The sequence below is a fragment of the Melitaea cinxia genome, chromosome 5 (genome assembly GCF_905220565.1).
Source record: "Melitaea cinxia chromosome 5, ilMelCinx1.1, whole genome shotgun sequence".
NCBI classification, from domain to species: domain Eukaryota; kingdom Metazoa; phylum Arthropoda; class Insecta; order Lepidoptera; family Nymphalidae; genus Melitaea; species Melitaea cinxia.
The window spans coordinates 17,005,892-17,016,188 of record NC_059398.1 but is presented as its reverse complement, the minus strand read 5'-3'; positions in this window follow the sequence as shown (position 1 = coordinate 17,016,188).

Here is a 10,297-nt window from a genome sequence, read left to right as displayed (position 1 = left end):
TTTGCTTGCAAATATATAATGATGCTTACCTAACTTTTTACATTCCAGCTCTCATATAAATAAATTCAATAAATGTTAAACAAATAAAAATAAAAACAATTTTGTATATCATTTTAGTTCAATTTTGGAAGATAAAATAAAGTAATAAATATGTAGGATATATATATTAAAAAAAAAATAGTTTGTTCATTTTAGTAGGGTAGTATTAATAAATACAAAAACAAAAATGCGATATTAAATTAAAATTCTGCAAACAAAATAATAATTGAGAAAATTATTAAAAATGTTTTATCAAAATGTACTTTATATTTTTATTTATTAAATATAATTTTTTAATAGTATTACAGAGGTGTTTTAAAAAAGTTCAAACGAAACAATATAATCAAATTAAGTATCAATCTTATTTTTTTAAACTTAGACTAAATTTTAGATAATCTTGTACAATGTAAGTAAATACTTATTTTCGAATTATGAATACACTGACGTCCTAAACAATGAATTGTGATAAACGAATTGCATCAATTATTATGACAGCTGTTAACAATTTCATAAATAAACTGTATTTTATACATTTAATTTTTTTCATCATTTTCAATTCCTACTATTATTTCACATTTAGGGTGAGTGTGTACTTATAAAATATACTTTGTCATCCATTCACCTCATCATTCAACCACTCAAGTTGAATTACATTATAAACTTGCATTGAAGCACACTCGATGTTAATACAGTTTTTTTCAAATACGAATTCATAAAATTTATTGTTATAAAATCATAAAATTCAATTAATTAAAAATTTAAAATTATGTTGTGTCATTGGACACCAGGTAGGAACGAAGTTCCTTCGGATATAGTATAGAAGCAACACAATTTGAAAAAAAAAAATGTTTAATTTTATATGTATATTTTCTAGTTCTTGTTCTTAGTATTTTAGAAAATAACAAATACCGTAAAATAAAATAACCAAAAAAAAAAAAGAATAATTGAAAGTATTAAGTGAAATAAAAAACATGTGTCTTTATGTATTTTTGTTACACTATTTAATTTTCTGTGGTCGAACTTCCGTACTTACGCTATATTTGTTTACCATTTAGGAGACTTTTAAAAAATTGGACTATACAAATAGACACTACATCCCTATGATAGCTATTTTAATTCATTATTTTACCAAAAAACGCCAAACATTTATAGCGTTAATGTTAAATGAGTTCGGTTTTACACAAGTCATATTATTCAGTCGTGTGACTGATATTACGTCACTGCCGTTATATATTTTCCTTACGGTTTTAGTCTCACATTTTTCTCAGTTCGGTCGCCCAGCCAAATGTGAAGCCTACCGTAAGGAACTTCGTTCCAAAAATTAATTTTATTTGGGAGAAATTGACATAAGCAGGAACTGATTAAAAAATATATACTTATCAGATCTCAGTTTCACACAACTTCCTGATAGGTTTTTTTAATATAAGTATGTCGGTAAACAAGCGTTTGGCTCACCTGATGGTATGTGATTACCGTAGCTTATAGACGCTTGCAAATCAGAAGCAGTGGCATAGCGTGGTTTTTGACGTCCAGGGCTCACTGAAAATTTGCCGCTACTACCAATTCATTATCATTACAGCCTATACAGTCCACTGCTGGACATAGGCCTCCACAAGTTTACGCCAAAAATAACGTGAACTCATGTGTTTTGCCCATAGTCACCACGCTGGGCAGGCGGGTTGGTGACCGCAGTACTGGCTTTGTCGCACCGAAGACGCTGCTGCCCGTCTTTGGCCTGTGTATTTCAAAGCCAGCAGTTGGATGGTTATCCCGCCATCGGTCGGCTTCTTAAGTTCCAAGGTGGTAGTGGAATTGTTTTATCCCTTAGTCGCCTCTTACGACACCCACGGGAAGAGGGGGGTTCATTATATTTCTGACCAAATTAATTTAACATATGTATTGTAATGGAAAGCACAATTCTGATCACGTTCATTAACTAACTTCAAAAAAAAAGAAGGTTCCAAATTTTATTGTATTTTTAATGTGTTACATTGCGGATACGATTTTTTTTTTTCAATTGATATAATTGCGGTGATAAACCCCATCGCGGTGATTTTGCCGAAACCCCTTTCGTGTATCGCCCGGGGCAATGCCACCTGCAGGCCTAGCATGCGCGCCACGACAAAATTTTGTCTACCCCTTTTCTCGTATTATCTCTCTATGTCTACAGTAGCTAACATGCGTGCACGCGATACTCTTCTCGTTACGTCAAGAAGAGATAATCATTAAATTTTAGTGATCTGTGATATTTATCTCTACGGAAGCTAACATGACATCGTAATTTTGTCGAATTTTGTCGTTTTAGGAAGAGAAACTTCTCGTCTTCAATATTATCGACGAGAAAGACGATAAATAAAAAATAAATAAAACCGGGTGCCTATTTTAATTTTAATAATAATAATAATAATAATACTTTATTTCAGACCAAAGTATAAGTCCATATTGGGTTAGTACAACAAGACAAGACAATATTCAGAATAAAAAACAAAACAAAATTATATTAAAAAAATCAATAACTAAAAATAAAATTAAATAGAATAAAAGTAAAATCAATAATCAAAAAAAAAAATTTCAAAAATTCAAAAAATTTAAAAAAAAAAAAAAAAAAAACAAGCAAACAATGCGTGATAGAATCACAATTATCTAAATTTTAAAAATTAAAAAAAAAAAAAAAAACAAACAAAAAATGCGTGATAGAATTACAATTATCTAATGTGCGACAAGATATAAAGCACAACCCGAGCATATTGTTTTACATATATAATTAAATTCATTTACTTACGCCGTTTTATTTTCCATATTAGATTTTTTAAATTAGATATACACTTTTTATCTTAGCCAAAAGGCCGAGAACATTGTTAAATAAAACATGTGTCACTCGTTTGAAATTGGTCAATAACCTTGTAAATTCAACTTTACGACATAAGAAATAAGAATGATATTCAGTTGTGATTATGGTTGATAATGTTTCTCTACTCGACAAGGCGAAGTCTTCGGAAGAGAATTTTGTCTCTCGTAGTGCGCATGTTAGGGTAATCGAGAAAATACTCGATGTAGACATTATCTCTCTCTCTCGTCAAGAGATATCTCGTTGTATGCATGCTAGGCCGGCTGGTATTTCTCACGCTACGCCACCAACCAGAAGCATCGTAAGTGCGTTGCCTGTATAACATAGGAAGAAAACAGAGAAATAAAATAATAATAATTTACAAACAGGCTATTAAAATTACGATTCCAAAGTGCTTTTGGAACCTATTTGCATAAAGTGTTTTTAATTTCGATTATAGTGCAGGGGTTGCGGTGCACACTTGCGCCGGGTTTTATGGGCGCTGAAAGCCGCATGTATTTGGGTAAAGGCGCAAAATATAACTATCTATAAATAAAAAAAGGTCAAACGATAACTTGCGGAATCATTATCAGGACGTCACGGCGTTAATGGGACCCGGGCGCTACGTCAACAAAAGTCGCCTTTGAGTAGGGAATTCGCAAAAGATTCTTAGTACCTTCCATTATTTAAGCATCTTTGACTATAAAAAAAAATCGCCTCTTGTTATTATTTAATCTAATTAATCTAAAATCAATACCTATAATGTTATTTAAATATCCGTAATAATACTATACTATTCGATAAGTCACATCCATAAATCTTTGAAACAAGCGCATTTGAAAATTATGCAGTGTCATTTGAGCCATTTTACAATTTTACGCTCTGCAAGTTTAGGTAAATTTGGTTGCACTGCGCGAGTCGTACGAGCCGCGCGATCTTTGTGCTAGTAAGTATAGTGTGACAACCAAAAGACTATCTTGATCATTTTCTAATGTAGAATAAAAATTAATAACTATGGTATAAAATGTTTTTTACACAATTAATTTGTTAAAAATTTCAAGTATGTTATATAACAACAGTCAATAAATTTTAAATAAAAGTAAAAACATCATTTTTAGGAAACAATTTTTTTTAAATTGATTTAGTTTTTTCAGTTTACGAATGAATCTAATATTTACGATATGAATAAAATAGCATTTTATTATGCCCCAGAAAATCTGTGTGTGAATGTGAGTTGCATAGTTTTGGATGAAAGTAGACCAACAAATTTTGGCGGTTTTATTTTTTTTAACCGACTTCCAAAAAAGGAGGAGGTTCTCAATTCGACTGTATTTTTAACCGACTTCCAAAAAAAGAGGAGGTTCTCAATTCGACTGTATTTTTTTTTTATGTATGTTACATCATAACTTTTGACCGTGTGGACGATTTCGACAATTTTTTTAAATCGAAACGTGGTGTGTGTCAATTGGTCCCATTTAAATTTATCTGAGATCTAACAACTACTTTTCGAGTTATATCTAATAATGCGTTTTTACTTGACGCTTTTTTCGTCGACCTACGTTGTAACATTTTTTTTTCAAATTGTGTTGCTTCTATACTATCCGAAAGAATTTCGTTCCTACCTGGTGTCCCATGACACCACATAATTTTTTTTTTTTTTGATAACGCGTTTTTACTTGACTATTTTTTCGTCTACCTACGTTGGATTACTTGTCGATGTATTTGAAGTCGGTTTTTTTCGTTTGCGAGAAAATACAATTATTTAATTCAATGACACCAACAAACATATTAATTAACAAATATCAAGACAAACAGATTGAAATGCTTATTTGTATTGATAATGTGAGAAAAGAAAATTAAATTATACATTAGTTTACAGAAATTATCATTATATTATTTTACAGTCATTTTCGTAATATGTTTATTTTATTTATATTTTATTACGAAAGTATCAAATTCGGTTTATCCGCTATAACAACAGGCGCTGGCGCGTGTGAGCGAAAGAGACGGCTGCGCAGAATTTGGCGTGGACCTTACCTCTAAGAACGCTAGCGCTCGACTGATCGGCCGAACCCAATATTCAATCTATCTCTGGTTATGTCCTACTAGAGACAGAAATATCTATCTATCATTCATTTTACTGACCCAATAAACTTGTCGACGATAGGCAATCTTATCCTTCAAAGCTGTCTATCGACGAGAGGGAGGATAGCTTACTAGAGATAACAGTTCGTATGAAAATGACAGTGTAAGCGTCCCAATAATAATAGAGTTCTATCTGTCAGTAACGTTGGTTATCTTTAGTAACAACAATATCCGATCTATAGTTTTCGGGGGATAACTAAGATTTATTAATTGAAAAAGTATTTTCTTTGTTTAAAATAAAATTAATTTCGAGTGAAAAATAATGGCAGACTCAAGTTCAAGTAGCAGTTCAAGTGATATTGCTCTTTTGCAACAATTAATTGAATAAAAATAATATGTTTCTTGTGAAATAATACTTACTTTACTCATCTTATGAATAAAACAAACAATTTGGTGAATGATTGTACCTATAATTTGCAATGATTTGTATAATTTGAATTTTAATTTGTAAAAAAATTATACAAATTCAAACGAAACAACGATTCAATAAAGCGTAATGGCGTCGTAGCGTCTTTTCGTGTCGTGTTAAAACGTTCCGTTATTAAATTTACCATGGATTCCATATTAAAATAATATCATTTATTATAAATTAAAAAGTCTGTGTAAAAATTAATTTGTCCATATTTTTATAAAACAAGATTACTTTAATATGAATAAAATTTGTATGACAAATTTAAATACTACAAAACATCTGTGTAACATAACTGAGGCCGTCTGTGACGCTGCGTATACTGGAATGTAAGGAAAAGCTCAGGTAGCCGGTCTATCTACAGCTAACTGGAGATAGTAGTCCCCTATGCGAATTATTGGGACAACTACAAAGGATAGATAGTTAGTTATTAGCAGTCGATGATAACTACCTATCTCTATCTTTAGATTGAATATTGGGTTCGGCCGTTACTGGGCTTGATGCGTGGTAATACATATTACCTTTTTATTATTTAATATAAAATGTATTAAAAATGATTACATCTTTTATTTTTTTATTTTTTGTATTCCTTAATGATGTAAGTTTACTTTGATGAAGATAGTTCGTTAAAATTTCTTAGTTTTCTAAGAAAAATATCGCTTTTAAAATTATACTTATTTGGAAAATATTCCTAACTTTAATTTTTTTGTATCGATTAATAGAGATACAAATGGAATAAAACTCTGTTCTATTATTTAACAAAATTATATTCCACATATTACGTATTTTTTAAAAATGGTTTCAACGTAGAGGTTATTGAAAAGTAGGACTTCAAAGTATACATTGCGACCGTTTACCCAGGGAGGAGGCTGATGAAAAGGTTAATAATTTTATACACATAATATAAATCAAAATTCTGATCTGACTATCGACTACAACAAAGGTTGTTCTATTATATTTCAAGAATATAAATTACATTATTGCATCCAACACTGAGATTAACGACGTCAAAATATTACAATTTCGCGGATTGCTACCGATTTTTGTGAAATGGCCCTTAAGAAGTAGGTATAGGTTCTGTTAAAATCCAGTATTTTATTTTTTCTATACATAAATAATAAATTTTAAGATTTTAAAATAACCACCGTAGCCGACTTAACCTTATATAGGTGTATGGCTTTATAAATAAAGAATTAAAAAAAAAACCACCGTAACATTGTTGTACCATGGGCGTTTCAAAGTGACGTCAACATTGATATTATAATCGCTCCCTTTACTGTCCTTATATTGAAGCTGTAGTTGTAGAAATATTTTTGAAGTGAAATTTCTTTAGGCGCATGAGGGTAAAATTTTTACGGATGAAATGGCAACGTTTTATGAAAAGGCAACGTTTTTGTCGATGGCGCTGGAACGGAAATCTAAAGCTTTAGATTTGTATAAATACAGAGATTAAAAATTAGTTTGCCAAAGAAATTTCACTTCTGACATGACTGTGTACTTTTTACGCACGCTTACAAAAATATAGTTGAATAATTAAAAAAAAATAATCTTACAGACATTCACATTTACTTATTGGCTAGTAATTAAACTCGTACTATGGAACCGAATCAGAGCTTTATCTAATTCATTCTTAATCAATTATTTCTTGATTAAATTATTATTTGTTTTTATATCGATAATCTTTTCAATGAACATTTTTTATCATCATTAAGTAATAATTATGTACCTACCTATTTTTTGGAATTTCCCACCAAATGATGGATATTGGAATCGGGCGTGGTGTAATATTTGTAATGGGTGATCTGAATGATTAATATCTAATATATACATCTATCTTTTTTAATCATACATATTTATTATTATAAGAGCAAAAGAATTTAAAGAAGAATAAACAGAAATAGGACATAGTATGTTAGCAGAATAGCTATTTTATAAAATTACCACAAGACGTGGACTGATAAAGCTGCGAATACAAATATGTGTAGTCTTGGTTTACAATAAGGGCTGCATGCAAAACGCAAAACAAAACGAGTGAAATGCAAACACTATGAGAGAAAGAGAGAAAGAAAATATGTGCTCGCACCTCTCTCTTTTGCTCCGTTCGCCTCTCCCGATCACACTTTTCGTAACGCTCTCGTCATGCATTCACCTGCTTACTACCCAAGTCAAGCGTGCATAGAGACGTTTTACTTAAGTAGTATTAGTTTTACTTCAAAAGAAATAAACAAAAACTTTAAGGTAATGCGATGATAACAATAACAAAAAACTTACACAAAGAACTGGAAATCTATAATTGAAGCAAGAATTATAACTAGATGGGCCCCGCAGATTCACCCGCGTTGATTTGAGGAAAAAAAATAGCCTTCCTTCTTCTTAAAACATACCTAAGCTTCCATTTTAAATAGTTTGAATTTTTTTTGTTGTGAATGCCGGTAGAGCAAGCAATTATCTATAAAACGATATATAATTTATGTGGATTCATTGTGAGGTTTTTTCTTAAATGGGAGGCAAACATCTTAACCTTAAAGTATTAACATATTTATTATGTTATGTTGTGATTCTCTGATAAATCGAGTACGACATTTTTTAACCGACTTTAAAAAAAGGAGGTAACTCAATTCGACTGTATATATATATATATATATATATATATTAATGTATGTTCGTGGATAACTTCGTCGTTTATGAACCGATTTTGATAATTCTTTTTTTGTTGGAAAGCAGATATTCTAAGTGTGGTACCTTGATAAGGAAATCAGGATCTGATGATGGGATCCCAGAGAAATCGAGGGAAACTTTTTAATGGGTGTACCAATTTTGATGATTTTTAATTTAATCAAAAGCCGATGTTTATCATGTGGTCACATTTAAATTTCATCGAGATCTGATTATAACTTTTGGAGTCATCTTTGATAATGCGTATTTATTTGACTATTTTTTCGTCTACCTACGTTGTATTACTTGTCGAAGTAATTTTTTTTTTTCGTTTGCCAGCAAACAATTATGAAATAGGTAGGTACTATATTCTATTTAGTCGATATGTCAACTACCTAAAATAATGTACAGAAAATTATCCATTTCAAAACTAAAATGCGATTTTAATAACATCATTTATCCAAACTAAAAGCAGCAAAATCATTTTTATCATAAACGACATTTAATATAATGCTGTAACTATTGAAATAAAAGTATCATATCACTTAGAACATAATGTTTTAGAACATTCTAGAATCTCTATATTTAGACGAAATCAGTATTTATCTTTCAAATATGGCATGTATTATCATTTTACTTAGTAAAAAAATTTTAAATAATTAATCAAAACTTTTTTAATATCTAAAATCTGGCTTCCATTTATAATTTTATTTTTTATAAAATACTAGCTTTTTCCCGCGGCTTCGCTCGCATTGATTTTTTTTTTTATAAAAAGTATCCTATATTACTTATAAATACCTCTAAGAATATGTGTACAGTTTCATGATGACCGGTTAAGTGGTTTTCGCGTGAAAGCGTAACCAACAAACATACATTCACATTTATAATATTAGTAGGCATGTATAATGAATGATATTATTATTGTTTGCGTTCCATAGTCATATCCATTAGTAATTCATTGTACATATTTTTATTTGTAATAAAATACACACTCCTTAAAGCTTAAATAAGTTTATCCTAGAATGCCAGTCTTGTCGTTCGTCCAAACCAACACAAAACGGCTGTATACTAAATATTATATACACAGACTGCTCTACTAATTCAGTTTCATTGCTTTTTAAGTTTATTTAAATGATTTTACTGAAATGTTTGTATATAAGTTGTTGTGTATCCTAATAGCTAGGTATATAAATATGTATTAGGGACACAGCTAGTCTATAATATAGACATAAGAATTAAGACTAAAAAGACGGTTATAAAATATGTAGGCATATAAAAACGAGTGTTATACGATTGTTATTTTATCATAATAAATATTCAAAATTGTTGTCCGCGGGAGCTATCGTCGTTATTCTTCTATCACATTAAAATATATCTTATCTGGTATATCTAATAATTTGTTAATCCGGAAAACAGTAAAATCTATAATTAATTTTTCAATGTAGCTAGTACGTCATTGTGATAAATGTATTAATCGAATTAGAAAAAGAAATCTAATATTTTTTACACGATAAGTAATCACCAACATATTATTTATTTATTTATTTTGGGAGGAACAACAGCTTAAAAATACAATGTACGAAATGATATAGAAATAAAAAGCTACCAATAGTTCGCCACTGGTAGTATTCAAACAGTACTTTATTAGTATTTACCTATATTAAAACCTTCTCCGAAACACGCTGTATATTATGGTATACGTATTATTTCGATCGGTTCAGTAGTTTTCGCAGTATAAGCGAACAAAAAAACCGGCTCTCCATTTATTAGTATAGATATGTTTACTTATTTATTACTAATATACATTTACTTGATTATTTTTAACTAATCTATACATATAATAAAATGGTAGGAAAGTCAAAACTGTACATTGAATATTTTTTTAAAAGAATACTTGGGGTATGATCTATAATTGATACCGAAGCCAAAAATATGATTTTTAGAATTTTTGTCTGTTTGTCTGTATGTATGTCCGGGATAAACTCACAAAGTACTGCATGGATTTACTTCAAATTTAGCACGAATATTATTAAGAAGTCGGGTCAACATATAGGCTACATATTATCACGCTATCACCTACGGGGAACGAGCAGTGAACCTTTATTTCTTCAACGCATTCTGTAACAACGCGTAACCTAACGACGCATATTTGAATGTTGTTGTTATTGTGTTAATAATAACCATGCTATAAGCTAACTTCACACTATAAATAAAGACATTCT